Here is a 16434-nt window from a genome sequence, read left to right on the forward strand (position 1 = left end):
AAGAAAATAAACTGTCACAAAAAATCACAGTAAATTACAAAATATGAAGGAAAAAATAAACCATAAGCACTAATAGAATAAGCCACAAAAGTATGACAGAAATACATTGTTAAGAAAATAAACTGTCACAAAAAATACAGTAAATTACAAACTATGAAGGAGAAAATGAGCCATAAGCACTAATGCATGAAAGCTTAAGAGTTCAAGTCATACTACAACACCAAGGTAATCAGCTATATGGATTTCTATATAGGTGGAACCAGCTATATGGATTTGATAGGATACCAGATAGGAATCCAACAGCAATCAAATATCAATAGCTTTCAGTAATTTTGAGCAAGAAAACAAGAACAATCCAGGGCATTCGAGAGGCCCTTACTCTCCCAAATCTTCTATCAAAAACAGCTAGCTTTCTCTCTCTTCTTTCCTCCTATTTATACCTCTCCTCACCTCTTTCTAACTGAATTCCCCTGCACATGCTGATTATTCCCTCAGCATGTGGATTACAATTTTACCCTTCCCATGTGCACATGCTGGTTGTTACACCTGCATGTGCTGACCCCTTACACTAATCTTCATGCATGCTACTACTTGTGGTGTCTTTGGTAGGTCCGACGCACCAGAGGCCTATCATTACTCCCCTCCAGCACTTTCACCTTGTCCTCAAGGTGAAAAGTTGGAAACTGTTGCTGAATCATGTTGTAGGGCTCCCAAGTTGCCTCTAATGGTGGTAAGCCCTTCCACTGTACCAAGACATCCAGCCCACGCAAGTTAGAACCCCTTCCAGGCCGAACTCCCAGCACCGCTTCCGATTCAACCTTCATCTCTAAGTTTGCCTTCAGCTGGTGGGGAATCTCCACTCTTGCTCCCACCTCTCCTTTGGCCTCTCTTAGTTGGGACATGAAAAACAGGGTGAACATGGCAGTGTGCTGGTAGCGCCAATTTATAAGCCATTGGTCCCACCCTCTGCTCAATTTCAAATGACCCCTAACACCTAGGAGCCAACTTCTCATTAGGGCGGGAAGCCAAGGACTTCCTTTTATAAGGCCTTATTTTCAAATAGACGAACTCACCACCCGCAAATTGCACATCCCTTCTTTTTCGGTCAGCCCCCCTCTTCATGATCGCTTGAGCTCTTGCCAGTTGGTCCTTGAGTTCTTCCAATGATAGATCCCGCTCCATCAGTTGTTGTTCTACTGCAGACACAGGGGTGGTTCCCTTGTCAAACCTTATCAAGGTTGGTGGTTCCCTCCCGAAAACTGCTTGGAAGGGAGTTACCTTTGAAGCAGTGTGGCATGATGTGTTATACCACAATTCGCCCATGGCAGCCATACATACCATCCCATAGGTCTTGTTGATGCAAAACAGCGCAAGTACATCTCTAGGATCTGATTGAGGACCTCCGTTTGTGGGTGGTAGGTCGTACTATGATTAAGTTTAGTACCTTGAAGCCGAAACAACTCCTCCCAAAAACAGCTCATGAATACCTTGTCTCTATCCGAAACAATAGACCAGGGCATGCCATGAAGCCTCACTATCTCTTTGACGAAAATCCCAGCCACTACTCCTGCTATGAACGGGTGTTTGAGACCCAATAAAGTGTTCATATTTACTGAGTCTGTCCACAACCACAATTATAGAATTCATATGGCCCAACCTTGGTAAACCCTCAATAAAATCCATGGCTATATCATCCCAAATCTGACCGGAAATAGGAAGAGGCTGTAAAGACCCCTCGACGTTAAAGATTCATACTTATTTTGCTGGCAAACGTCACAATTTCTCACATATTGGCGTATGTCCCGCTTCATACCAGCCCAATAAACACTCGCTGCGATTCGTTTATATGTTTTCAAGAACCCTGAATGACCTCCTACACTTCCGTCGTGACCCTCATGGAGCAATAATGGAATTAGGGAAGAGCCCTTAGGCAGGAAACAACCGCCCTGATTGGGAAGTCGGATCCTGCTGTAACTCCCTTATAATTCCCTGTAAGTAGGCGTCTTTCTCCACCTCTCGGGCCAGTTGGTTTAGTTGCACCACCTTTGGAACCGTTAGAGCGAATAGGGCTGCTGGGTGACTGATTCTTGAAAGGCTATCCGCAACCTTATTTTCTAACCCCAGTCGGTAGTGTATCTCGAAGTGAAACCCCATCAACTTCAACATCCATCTTTGATATTCCGGGCTCACCATTCGCTGCTCCAATAAAAACTTCAAGCTTTTCTGATTTGCCCTTACAATGAACTTTCTTCCCAAGAGGTAATGCCTCCATTTTTGGACTGCAAACACCATGGCCATCAGCTCCCTTTCGTAAATCGATTTTTTTCTCTCCGACGGCTTAAGAGCGTGGCTGAAGTAGGCAACCAACCTAAGATTCTGCATCAATACCGCCCCTAACCCTTGCCCTGAAGCATCAGACTCAATGATAAATCGCTGATTGAAATCTAGTAGTGCTTGAACCGGCAGCAACATCATTGTTGTTTTGAGCTGCTGGCTCGCTCAGCTTCCCCATCCCAGAAAAAATTATTCTTCCTTAGTCTCTCCATGAGGGGCCACACCATCTTGCCATAATCCTTTACAAACCTCCTATAGTACCCCGTGAGATCAAGGAATCCCCTCAATTTCTTCAAAGAAGTGGGTGCGGGCCAGTCCACCATGGCTTGCACCTTGCAGCGATCAACCGACACGCCTTGTTGGGAGATGGACATGGTCAAGATACTCAATTTCCAACTGCCCGAAGGAACATTTTTTCTTGATTGCAAACAACTGATTTTCAGCTAGCACCTTTAGAACACAGCGCAAGTGCTGCACATGTTCAAAATTTTGGCTGTAAATTAATATGTCATCAAAAAATACTAACACAAATCGTCTCAAATACTCCCTGAATACATCATTCATTAAAAATTGGAAGGTGGCCGGTGCATTCGTCAATTCGAAGGGCATGACGAGGAATTCATAGTGGCCCTCGTGTGTTCGAAACACAGTTTTAGGCTCGTCTCCAGCCTTGACTTGAATTTGATGATAACCAGATTTGAGATCCAATTTCGAAAAAAACCTTAGCCCCATGTAATTCATCTAACAGCTCATCAATGACTGGGATTGGAAAGTTGTCGGGGACTATTACTTTGTTTAGAGCTAGGTAATCTACACAAAACATCCATCCCCCGTCTTTCTTTATAACGAGCAGCACCGGGCTGGAATAGGGGCTGACACTTGGCTTTATAATTCTAGCTACCAACATCTCATGTACCATCTTCTCGATCTCGTTTTTTTGAAGATAAGGGTATTAGTAAGGCCGAACAATAACCGAATGAGTGTCGGGTAGAAGGTTGATGGCATGGTCCTTATTTTTGGTGGGTGGCAGTCCCTCCGGGTTGGCAAAAACCCCTTCGAACTCAGCCAACAATTCCTCTAAACTCCAGGGGTAGTCCCACTTGCAATTCGTTGAACTCGACAACCACCTCTCCTATTTCCAGCAGTACTCCCTCCCCATTTTCTTTAAACGCCTTCATCATAACTTTTAGGGATACTAATGTCTTACTTAAGTTAGGATCACCCTACAAGGACACAGCCATTCCCCCCACCTTAAACTTCATGGTCAGATTTCTCCAATCCACACTCATTTTCCCCACCGAAGCCAGCCACTTCATGCCAAGAATGACATCGGAACTCCCTAACTCAAGTGGAAGGAAATCTTCCACTATCTGCAGGTTATCAAGGATCAGTTTCACCCCTTTGCAAACTCCCGCTCCTTGTACAACCATCTCGGTTCCCATTATCACCCCATATCCAGCTGTTTCTGTCCTAGCCAAACTCAAACGTTGCACCAACTCGGACGCTATGAAGTTGTGAGTTGCTCCTCCATCCACAAGAACTACTACTGGCTACCCTTCTATGAGTCCCCTTAGCTTCATCGTTTGTAGTTTAGTCAATCCCACAACCGAATTCATGGATAACTCAATCACTTCTCCCACATATCCCAACTCTTCATCGCCCCCCTGCACTACTTCTTCCTCTGCTATCGCCTCGCCTATTTCTTCATCATAGATCATCAAAAGTTGGAGCTCCTTGTTTTTGCACCTATGCCTATCGAATATTTTTCATCATAGCAGAAGCAAAGGCCTTTCTCCCACTTTGCCTTCCACTCAACCTCACTAAGCTTCTTGAAAGGGAAGCTTCCACCATTTCCAACGGTGTGAAACCAGGGTCCCGACTGGGTTACGAACTTTTGGGAGGAACCCAAACTCCTCGCTGGTACTGGTGACATCCGACTAGCAACCGTGGGTGCTATAGAGTACCCGCTCCTAGATGGTCCGGTTGCCCGATGGCAATTCTGAAGAGCTGCATTCTTGTCCTCAATGTTTTGAGCCACCACCATAATCCGATCGAGCCCCCGTGGTTGCAGCACCCTGATCTCAACCCTTATCTCTGGTTTGAGGCCTGTTTAGGAATTAGCCTTCCAAGAACGCCTCAAGAATATCAAGCACTGTCGCGGCCAATGTCTCAAACATCAACTAATACTCCTTAACAGTTCCCTCAGTCGAAGAGCCAAGAAACGCTCCTCCAACGACCCCTCTTGAGTGGGGTGAAACCGGCCCAGAATTCCTTACTTCAAGCCTTCCCAACTCTGAATTCCTCTTCGCCTTGTCTCCCATTGGAACCAAGACAGAGTTGCGGCCTCGAAACACAGTGTGCTACGGACTCTATCTTCTCCTCGTTCGTTAGTTGATTGACAGCAAAATACCTCTCGACTCGAAAAATCCACTCATCTGGATTCTCTCCTTCGAAAATGGGCATCTCCAATCTCCTTCCCTGTATGTCTGATTGGTACCCGCCCCCGATGACTCCTTCTAAGTAGTGACCTCTCACAACCCCAAGGGGTTACATCGGAATCCATGGTGAATTCCGAAGGATCGGTACCCACCCCTGACTCCTCCTTCCAAGTCGCGACCTCTCACAACCCCACGGGTTACATCGGAATCCATGGTGAATTCGAAGGATCGGTACCCACCCCCTGACTCCTCCTTCCAAGTCGCGACCTCTCACAACCCCAGGGGTTACATCGGAATCCAAGGTGAATTCGAAGGTCCTTCTTGCTCCTTGGACTTGTTCTTCCTCTCCCTGTTCCTTCTCGTCCCACTTCATTCGCATGAAAGCGAACTGTTCAAGCATCACCGCTACATTTCGTTCCACCGCCCGGATATCACCTCTAATGTCTTCGACTCCCCTTTGCATGCCTTCCATCTTCGACTCCAATTCACTAACTCTCTCCGTTAAGTTCACCATCAGGGTCGGAATGGCTCTAATACCAAATTGATAGGATACCAGATAGGGATCCAACAGCAATCAAATATAGATAGCTTTCAATAATTTTCAGCAAGAAAACAAGAACAATCCAGGGCAATCAAGAGGCCCTTACTCTCCCAAATCTTCTATCAAAAAACCATCTAGCTTTCTCTCTCTTCTTCCCTCCTATTTATACCTCTCCTCACCTCTTTCTAACTGAATTCCCCTACACATGCTGATTATTCCCTCAACATGTGGATTACAATTCTATCCCTCCCATGCGCACATGCTAGTTGTTACACCTGCATGTGCTAACCCCTTACTCTAATCTTCATGCATACTGCTGCTTGTGGCATCTTTGATAGGTCCGGTGCATCGGAGGCCTATCAAGATTTTACCTCACCAATGATTTCTATCCATGACCATATCTTCTATAAGGTCATTATGTCATGTGTGATGTTCAAGAGTTTCACACCAAGTCATATATATTCCCTGACAATCTTACAGCTTGACCTCAAATACTAACCACCCACCCCACAAAAATATATATATATATATAAATATATAAAGAATGAAGCAAAAGCTTCAAGGCAGTAATGAAGAAAGAAAATAGAAGAAAGACCGAGAGAAAAACACGAGAGGAAGAGAGAGGAGCTGTCCTAAAAAAATAATGCCTTTCTCAATAACAGGAATAAGGATTAGCTGAGTATTTATATTCAGCTAATCCTTGTTAACAAACAACTTGCAAGTTGCAGCAAGATGAGCAACTTGATTACAACAGGCTGACTGAAATCAACAGAAATTAAAGAGTGTACTAACAATAGCCTAACCATAGCAAACAAGTAGTACTCTAACAAGAATTTACAGCAACTGTAAAATAAACAGAAATTATTGCTCTTCTACATTCCCTCTCAAAGTAGACTCTGTAGAGGAAGAAATCTCCTGCTGTAACTTGTCTGGACCAGCAGCAAAACCAGAGTATATAGTAGACAGCTTAAGACCAAGCTTATGACATAGGAAAAGTGTTGGTTCCCAAAAGTTTATCAAAGGAGAAAAGCTGTGCTGGTCAAAGTGCGTATATTTTAGAAGTTTCCAAATTTGGAATAGGATACTTGCTTAATTCAGACTTTGGAAACTTTCCTAAAGCTGTACATATGTATCTTTCTTTTCTTGTGTGATATAGGTTTCCTATGTTGTATCCTTTCTCCTCTATAAGAGGACTTACTGTGTATATATGATAATATGAATGAATTATTCAGTTTTTTACATGGTATCAAGCCAATAGTACCTTCCTCTTGTCCTTAGCGTGCCTTCATTGCACGTTCCTGTTCTTCCTTCTCCTATTCTCTTTGACCAAGCCTTCATTGCTACCTTCTTGTTCACTTGATTGCAAAGGTGAGCATGTCTGAGATGTCAAAAGTTACCACATACATGATAACTGGAGAATCAGCACCAATTGATCAGCCAACCGAAGCCGGAGAACCGCCTGGAATGCACGTCCTACTACCTAGACGGTAGGAACTACTTGCAATGGGCCCAGCTAGTAAGGACCTTCCTCAAAGGCAGTGCAAAAGTGCAAAGATCAGTCACTTGACTGCCCCTCCTCCTCAAGCCTCTAATCCTACCTTCCCAGCATGGGACATTGAAGACTTCGTGATCATGCCATGGCTATGGAATACCATGCAACCCAATGTGAGTAAAAATTATATGTTTTTGGCTTTAGCAAAAGAGATTTGGGAAACGATGAAACAAACCTACTCTGAGGTTCAAGATGCCTTAGTAATCTTCGAAGTTAACAAAGATTAGTAGCACTAAACAAGGGGACTTGATTGTAACAGAATATTATAACAAGATGAATGGTTTGTGGCTAGAGCTAGACCATTACCAAAACATCAAAATGATGTGCAGAGAGAATGCTGCCACCCTCAGCCAAATACTTGAAAGAGATAGGATTGTGGAGTTCCTAGCCGACCTCAACACAAAATTTGACCAAGTTAGAGTGCAAATTCTTGGTAGAGAGAGGCTACCTTCCCTTAATGAGGTTTTTGCTATTGTTAGAAGTGAAGAGAATCGGAGGGTAGCCATGCTTAGTGAACCCAGCTCAAAAAGTTCATCTATGGTTTCAAATAAAGGAGAAGGAGCAAGGCTCAGAACAGGGAAATCAGAAGTACAAACTAAAACCTCCAATAGAGAAGGGTTGTGGTGTACCTACTATAAGAAGCCTAGGCACATTCGGGATACGTGCTTTAACCTTCATGGGAAGGAGGCTATTCTAAGCAGAATGGGAGGCTTCAAAGGTCCAATATCAAAGAAACCAGGCTTATCTATCCAAAAAGGGATAAGATGAGGGAGGAGTTGCTGATAAGACAAAATCCATCTCGGGTTTTGATCTTAATCAATTGAATTCTGAAGAGATCAACAAACTCAAGTCCTTCCTATAGACAATTTAGGATGGGGGGCTTGCTCTTTTGTTCATTAAGGTACTTGTCTACATTGTGCTTCCTTTTCTACCTCAAAAACTGATAAGAAAGACATTTGGATCCGAAATTCAGGAGCCACTGACCATATAACCACTGATCTACATGTTTTTGATACTTATAAACCTCTTGAAATCTCTAAACATATCACAATAGCCAATGGAACCTCAGTTCCCATCACAGGACATGGCAAGGTCACCCTTAAGCCAAATCTTCCTATCAAATAGGTACTTCATGTACCAAAGTTGTCGACCAATCGTGTATCTGTTCACCAAATAACCAAAGATTTGAATTGTTGAGCTTTTTTCTCCCCTCATATGTGTGGATTTCAGGCCATGAAGACAGGGAAGATGATTAGTGTTGTTAGAGAACAAAATGGGCTATACTATTTGATGAGAAACGGTGATTATCCTAAAGGGGATAAGCCAAGAGTTGCTTTCTCATCTTAGGCTACCTCAAATCATAAGGACAATTGGTTGCATCACTACCACCTTGCTCATCCTCCTTTCACTCTCTTAAAGAATATGTTTCCTTCATTATTTTGGACTCTAGATCCAAGCATGTTTCAGTGTGGTGTGTGTAATATCCAAACATTATTGTGTGTCCTATCCAATTAGCAATAAAATCTCTTTTATTGACGATTGTACTCGAATGACTTGGATTTTCTTCTTAAAAGATAAAGCTGTTGTTGGAACTATCTTATCATATTTTTGTAAAATGATTTCAACCCAATTTGGTTCCCCTATATAGAAATTGAGAATTGATAATGCAGGAGACTATTTCAACAATCACTTACATCAATTTTTCCAACAAGAGGGGATTGTCCATGAATCTTCCTGTATAGACACTCCACAACAAAATAGAGTAATTGAACGGAAGATGAGACATCTCCCAAATGTTGCTAGATCCCTTCTCCACCATCATCATCTTCTTAAGAATTTTGGGGGGAAAGCTGTCCTTATAGCAACTTATTTAATTAACCGAATACCATCCAAACTATTAAAACATCAAAGTCCATTTCAGTGTTTACCTACTTATTTTCCTTACCTCAGTTTGCATACTCCTCTTCCTCTAAAAGTATTTGGATGTGTCTCCTTTGTTCACATTCCCAAGCATCACCAAGACAAGCTTGATCCTAGAGCAATTAGGTGTGTCTTCCTAGGTTACTCTCCCACTCAAAAAGGGTACAAATGTTATCATCCCTCTACTAGGAAATTTTATGTGCCCAAAGATGTCACATTCGTTGAATCTACTCCTTTCTTTGGTTCATCTCAAGTTGCTCACCAGGGGGAGACTTTGGTTTATGGTGACCAAAACCAAAGTAGTGGTGATTTCTTTCCTAACCAAGGGTCAACACCAACATACTCTAGTATTGATCAACAGCCCTTGTCTATCCCATCTCCTCAGCCTCCCATCTATTCTTCAAGCAACCATGATCAAGACAATAAGCAAGCTACTCCTCAAAAGCTACCATCTCTGGTAAGGTATAAAGGATCTCCCTATGTATTCAAACGAAGGCAGGCTATTCTGGAGTCAACATGCACCAACATCAGACCTTATTCAAGGTATGGACTTCATACTGCCTTCAAATTCAGTTCAATCTAACCCTACTCCTAATGATTTAGACCTACCCATTGCTGTTAGAAAGGGGGTTAGAATTTGTATTCAGCACCCCTTGGCCAATTTCCTGTCCTACCACCGTCTTTCCCAAAACCACAAGAGCTTCCTAACATCTTCGGATTCCATTGTGATTTCTAAATTAGTTGATGAGGCTCTAAAGGATCAGAACTGGAGACAAGCTGTGCTGGAGGAGATGAGAGCACTAAAGAAGAATTAGACATGGGAGTTGGTATCTAGGCCAAAGGGAGTCACAGGATTTTTAATGTGAAATACAAGGCTAATGGAACCTTGGAAAGGTATAAAGCCAAGTTAGTGGCCAAGGGCTACACTCAATCCTATGGCATCAATTATCATGAGACATTTGCCCCTGTGGAAAATATGACAACTGTGAGAACTCTTCTTTCACTAGCAGCATTTTTTGGATGGAAGCTACAATAGTTAGATATAAAGAATGCCTTCCTACATGGAGATTTGGAAGAGGAAGTCTTTATAAAATTGCCTCCCGGATTTCAAGAAGGGAATGTAGGGAAAGCTTACAGGCTCAACAAGGCCCTCTATGGACTCAAGCAGTCCCCAAGAGTCTAGTTTGGCAGATTCTCTTAGGCCATGAAATATATAGGATACAATCAAAGCAAGGGTGATCACACCCTCTTCATAAAGCACTCAAGGGAAGAGAAGGTCACTGCATAATTGGTGTATGTGGACAACATAATTGTCACCAAAAAATGATGAAGAAGAGCAAAAGATTCTCAAGGAAAATTTAGCAGAGAATTTGAGATTAAAGACCTTAATATCCTAGAGTATTTTATGGGAAATGAAGTTGTTTACTCTAAGGCTGAAATTTTCCTCTCTCAACGAAAATATGTAATGAATTTGTTGGCTGAAACAAGGTTAACAGGTGGAAAAGGATCTAATATCCCAATTGAACCTAACAGCAAATTATGGGAAAATCCTAACAGTCAGCCAGTAGTAAATCCTCTCCCATACTAGGTCGAGCATTGCCTTTGCTATCAGCCTAGTAAGTCAGTTCATGCACAACCCAACCAAGGAGCATAAGCTGGCAGTAAGGAAGATTCTAAGCTATCTAAAAGCTACTCCAGGCAAGGGAATCTTGTTCAAAACAGGGGCTGACTTGGACATTAAAAGATTTACAGATGCTGACTATACAGGGTCCCTCACTAATAAAAGATCAATAATCGAGTATTGTGTGTTTTTAGGTGAAAATCTTATGTCTTAGAGGATTAAGAAACAAAGCATTGTGGCAAGATCAAGTGCAGAGGCAAAGTTTAGAGCAATGGCTTTTGGCCTGTGCGAGTCATTATGGCTAAGGGTCATCCTAGAAGATTTGAGGATCAAGATTCAAGATTTGATTAGGTTGTTTTGTAACAACCAATTAGCCATTAGTATTGCCCACAATCCTATTCAGCATGACAGGACAAAACATATAGAAATAGATCGACATTTCATAAAAGAGAAGTTGGATGCAGGTCTAATTCATATCCCTTATGTTCCATCCAAGGAACAAGTGGCTAATGTGTTAACCAAAGGGATAACAGTCAAGGGGTTTAAAGATCTAATATGCAAGCTAGGAATGATAGACATTCATTCTCCACCTTGAGGGGGAGTGCTGGTTCCCGAAAGTTTATCAAAGAAGAAAAGTTATGCTGGTCAAAGTGTGTTTATTTTAGAAGTTTCCAAATCTGGAATGGGATATTTGCCTAATTCCGACTTAGGAAACTTTCCTAAAGGTGTACATATGTATCTTTCCTTTCTTGTGTAATATAGGTTTCCTATGTTGTATCATTTCTCCTTTATAAGAGGACTTACCATGTACATATTATAATATGAATGAATTATTCAGTTTTTTACAAAAAGAAATATGTCTCTAGGTAAATCCTTAGTGAAGATATCAATAACTTGATAAAGTGTAGGAACATATCTGATTTTAACTTCACAATTCTCAACTTTCTCACGAACAAAGTGAACATCAATTTCAACATGTTTAATACAAGAATGAAAAACAGGATTCTTAGTTATACTCTTTGCTTCCAAATTATCACTCCATATAATAGGAACTTTGGGACTTGGCTAGCCTAGTTCAAAAAACTGTTAGAAGGCCAGAAGTTCCATGCTTTCCTAATATGGAGATTTCTGAATTATGATTGGTTTCCTAATAGTGTTTATATCATATATTCTTTATATTCTAGATTGATTTGATCGTATCAATAGCTGTATGATTTGTTTCCATTTTGTAAATATTTCCAAAGCTAAATTAGGTAACTAATAATTAAGAATCCTTCCTAATTAGCCTTAGGATCTTGCCTATTTTGGATAGGCATATGTGTATATATGTCTTGGTATTTCATTGAGATTAATAAGATCTGTTTTTCAGTCTTCTTGACAAAAACAAAGACTTCAGCCACAAAATTTTAGTGACACCCTATGCAATAGCTTTATATTTAGCTTCTCCAATAGATCTAACAACTACAAACTGCTTTCTTGAACTCCAAATTAACAAATTTTTACAGAGAAAAACACATAAACTACTTATAGACTTCCTCGAACCTTACAACCAGCATGATTTGCATCCATGTAGACTATAAGACACAGATTATTAGGAGGAGTGAACAATAAACCCAATCCAACTGTACCCTTTAGATACCGAAGTAACCTCTTGCAAGCCAGCCAATGTTGTTGTTTTGGTGATTGTGGAAAAGAAATAAACAATGTTGAACAAAAGGGAAAACCCTTTTTAGGAGTAGAACTCTATATTAGGTCTAGCATCCTTCTATTGAAATTTATAGTAAGTTGTACAATAATTAAGGCTAAAATTAAGGCTACAATTAAGGCCTAAATAATAGTTAATTACATCTAATCATATGTTAATTGACAAATCTTCTTTCCTTGATTTATGGCAAATCTTTCTTCCTTGATTTATGGCAAATCTTATTTCCTTGATTTACGGCAAAGATACTTTTCTTGATTGATGGTCTTGATTCACGACACTCCCTCTCAAGCTGGTAAATAAACATTGTCCATTCCCAGATTGGCTATAATATTGTGGAAGACTAGGGAGTCCCTTGGTTAGAACATCAATTAGCTAGGATTCACTTGGTATATAGGAAGTACAAATAAGTCATCTGTCAAGTTTCTCTTTAATAAAATGTCGATCAATCTAATGTGTTTTGTTCGATCATGTTGTACTAGATTGTGTGCACTGCTAATAGCAGACCTATTATCACAATAGAGTTTCATAGAGTTGTCCCACTCGAGTCCCAAGTCTTCAACAATAATTTTCAACCATAGTAACTCACATATACCTTGTGCCATGTAAAGTTGATTTAAGATTTGAAAGAAACAATAAGAGAAGAAAGAAAATTCCAGAATAATGCCTCGTTCAATTAATCACAAAACAGAGAGGTTAGCCTATTTATATGACAGGCTTAACCTCCTAATAACACTTAAAACACAATAGCTACAACACATAGACTAAGCTATAACCGAACAACAGAAACCAACACTTAACAGAATACAAACTGAAACAGCAACACAAACAAAAACGTCAACAAGCCTTAATTCCTTCAACATTCCCCCTCAATGTAGACCTCCTGGTAGTGGCAGAACCCAACTGAGTAGCTTCATCCGTATTAGGCATGATAGAGTGAACAGGAGACCATTGAAGCCCTAGTTTGTTGCAAAGAAAAGAAAACATGTCCCTTGACAACCCTTTAGTGAAAATATCTGCAACCTGGTACAAAGTAGGCACATACCTAATGTCAATCTCACCCTTCTCAACTTTCTCTCTAACAAAATGAACATCTATCTCAATATGCTTTGTACGAGAGTAGAACACTGGATTCTTGCTATGCTCTTAGCTGCTAGGTTGTCACGCCACAAAACAAAAACTTGAGACAAGGACTATCCTAACTCAGTAAACAGAGACTGCAACCACATAACTTCTGTCACACCTTGGGCCATGGCACAATACTCGGCTTCTCCAACTGAGCGAGTAACAACCGACTGTTTCCTTGAACTCAACACTAGTAAATTATAACCAAGAAAAACACAAAGGCCACTGGTGGATTTTCCGGTTACCTTGCATCCAGCATGGTCTGCATCTGTGAATACTGTCAAGGTCAAATTAGAGGTGGCAGGTATAAATAACAACCCCAAACCAATAGAACCTTTCAAATACCGCAGCAACCGCTTACAAGCTATCGAGTGCTGCTCTTCAGGAGTAGACAAGAATTGACTTAGCCTGTTCACCACAAAGCAGATATATGGCCTGGTAAACCTCCTATCAACCATTGAACTTGTATAATCTGCATCGGTATAGGCCTCTAGCGTAAGGTTAACCCCCTTTTTGAACAAAAATCCCTTTCCTAGGGTTCCTTTGAGGTAGTGTAGAATTCTATAGACTATTTGCAGGTGAAGCTCCTTGGGTTTTTACATAAACTGACTTACTATGCTCACTGCAGAGGCTATGTCCAACCTTATCTGAGATAGATAAATCAACCTGCCAACTAATTTTTGATAGACTTCTTTGTCGGTATCCTTATCTCCCTCTACTTCTCCTAGTTTGTGATTAGGATCAATCGAGATGCTGTCTGGTTTGCAAGCCATTTTCCCTATGTTCCTCAAAAGGTTCAGAACATACTTGTGTTGAGATATAAATATCCCATGCCTAGATCGTGCCACTTCAATACCTAGGAAATATTTTAAATTTCTAGTTCCTTGATCTTAAACTCCTCAACCAAACATCTGCCCAAGTTGATAAGAGATTTACCATAGGGTAAGTCCAGTAACTTGTCTTCAAATAGTACAGTCCATTCCATTCCTCAATAACACCAATCTTCTTCCCCGTATCCAATACTTGAAACTCACATGTGTTAGGGAAAAAAACAACGTAGCAATTTAGATCCTTGGTTAACTGACAGACAGAAATCAAGTTGTTAGAAAGATTACGCACATGAAGGACATGTTGGATAGGTAATAAGGAATTGAGATTCACATTACCATGACCAGCTATAGGAATTGCATCACCATTGGCCAATGTTATCCTTTTGGGGCTACTTATTGGGGTATAAGAGTCAAAGACATTTATATCAAAGGTCATATGATTGGTAGCCCCTGAATCTAAGATCCATAAATTATTCTTAATAGTATGTGAGGCAATACCAGATTCAAAATTCAAACAAATACCTGTTTGAGCCATGGAAAAAGAACCATCTTGAATGGTTTTCAAAAAACTCTTAATATAACGACCCATTAGAGGGCCCAGTATTTATTCAAGAATTATTTAATTAATTTTTGAAGTATTTGATTAAGAGAGTTTGCCAATTAATTATTTAATGTGGCAATTTAGAGATTTTGAAGGAAAAGAATAGCATTTAATTCTATTTAATTTTGAAGTTAAAAGAATTTGCCAAGGTGGCAATCTAGTAATTTTTAATTGAGAGAATAGTATTTAAATAGCAGTTAATGGCATTTATTTTGTGGAAATTAAATGTAAGGACATGAAGGTAATTCTGGAGTTTTATTATTATTTGAGAGTTTTAATAATAATTTTTGTATTATTATTAATTAAGTGAGATTATATATTTAAAGGAGAGTGAGAATCCATGTGTGAGATGGATTTGGATTGAGAGTCTCTTAGTTGTAGTAGAAGGAGGATTCCAAGTTAATTAAGAATAAGGACTCCAAAGTATAAAAGGAGAAGGAGATGGGCTTCTAAGGCTATTTCTTTCTCTATATAAAGGCACATAATCCATAGTTTTCTTCACACTGTGTGAGGAGCAGAGAGCCAAGAAGTCTGTGAGTTGCAGAAGTTATTTTGCATACGAGATTTCTAGTTGAGATCGTGTGAGTCGATCAATATTTATCAAGGCAAGTATTCTTCCTGAAATCCCTTCCATTACAGGTTCATATCAGTTTTGATTTCAGATTATTCCAGTTCTTCGTTGTAGTTTTCAAATTTATATCAGTAAGCAGAGACGTGTATATATATATATATATATGCGTATAACAGTGAAGTTATGAGCAAGTTCTATTACTCCTTATCCATTTTGGATTGTAAGTTCTATTAATTCTTATCCATTTTGGATTGCAAGTTCTATTAATCCTCATTCATTCTGGATTGCAAGTTCCATTAATCCTCATCCAGTCTGGATTGCAAGTTCTATTACTCATTTTTCCATTTGGAGTGCAAGTCCTATTATTTCTTCTTTCTTTTGAGTTGCAAGTTCCTTCCTGCTTTTATTTCTTTTAGAGGCAAGTTCTCATATATGCATGATCTTTATAGCGATTCAGTCAAATATTATCTTTGAATCATCCTTAAAGTTGTTTCATATCGATTGGGATTCGTTTTCCCAAGATTTTATTCAGAATGGTGTAGAACCATTAAGTTTTGTTTCAAATTTCAGTCTCTGTTAGCGTTCATGTTCGTCAAATTAATTGTAGATATCCGAATGGTTCTTCCCATACCCGAATGGGTCTTTCCATATCCGGATGAGTTCCAAGTTCCTTGCATATGACATCCGGATGGTTCTTCGCACATCCGGATAGCTCATATCCGGATGCCCTTTCTTCTATCCGGATAGGTCTAGTATATCCGGATGCTTCCTTCTGTATCCGGATGCATCTCTCCAAAGTTCAATTTTTCATTTGAATAGTCTCTACTTATATCCGAATGCATCAGTGAGATATCCGGATGTCCTAGTTTCTATCTGAATATATCCCAGCATATCTGAATAGTTTCTTATTTGAGGGCCAGCGTATCCGGATGAGCCTTCTTCCTATCCGGATGTCTTTCCTCATATCAGGATATCCTCCCTAATACCCAGATGGCTTTTCCAGAAATCCAAGTGAACTTCCAGTGATGTTTTAATTCAAGTTTTATTCAAATAAGATATTCAATACCTCCAAATATTGAATTTTAAGCCAGAATATAACAAGTTAATCATGCCCATACCATAATTCATAGAATCTTTGTATTCCAATATATTGAAGATGAGATTACATGTTTAGTGTTTATTATGGCATGTTCAGCATT

General features: G+C 40.1%; 1 protein-coding gene across 1 annotated transcript in view; it reads right to left on the reverse strand.

Moving 5' to 3' along the window:
- The window catches only part of LOC127807524 (suppressor of mec-8 and unc-52 protein homolog 1), a 110255-nt gene that overhangs the window by 22964 nt on the left and 70857 nt on the right, over positions 1-16434 (reverse strand). The window lies entirely within an intron of this gene.

Source organism: Diospyros lotus, chromosome 8, assembly GCF_014633365.1.
Source record: "Diospyros lotus cultivar Yz01 chromosome 8, ASM1463336v1, whole genome shotgun sequence".
NCBI classification, from domain to species: Eukaryota; Viridiplantae; Streptophyta; class Magnoliopsida; order Ericales; family Ebenaceae; genus Diospyros; species Diospyros lotus.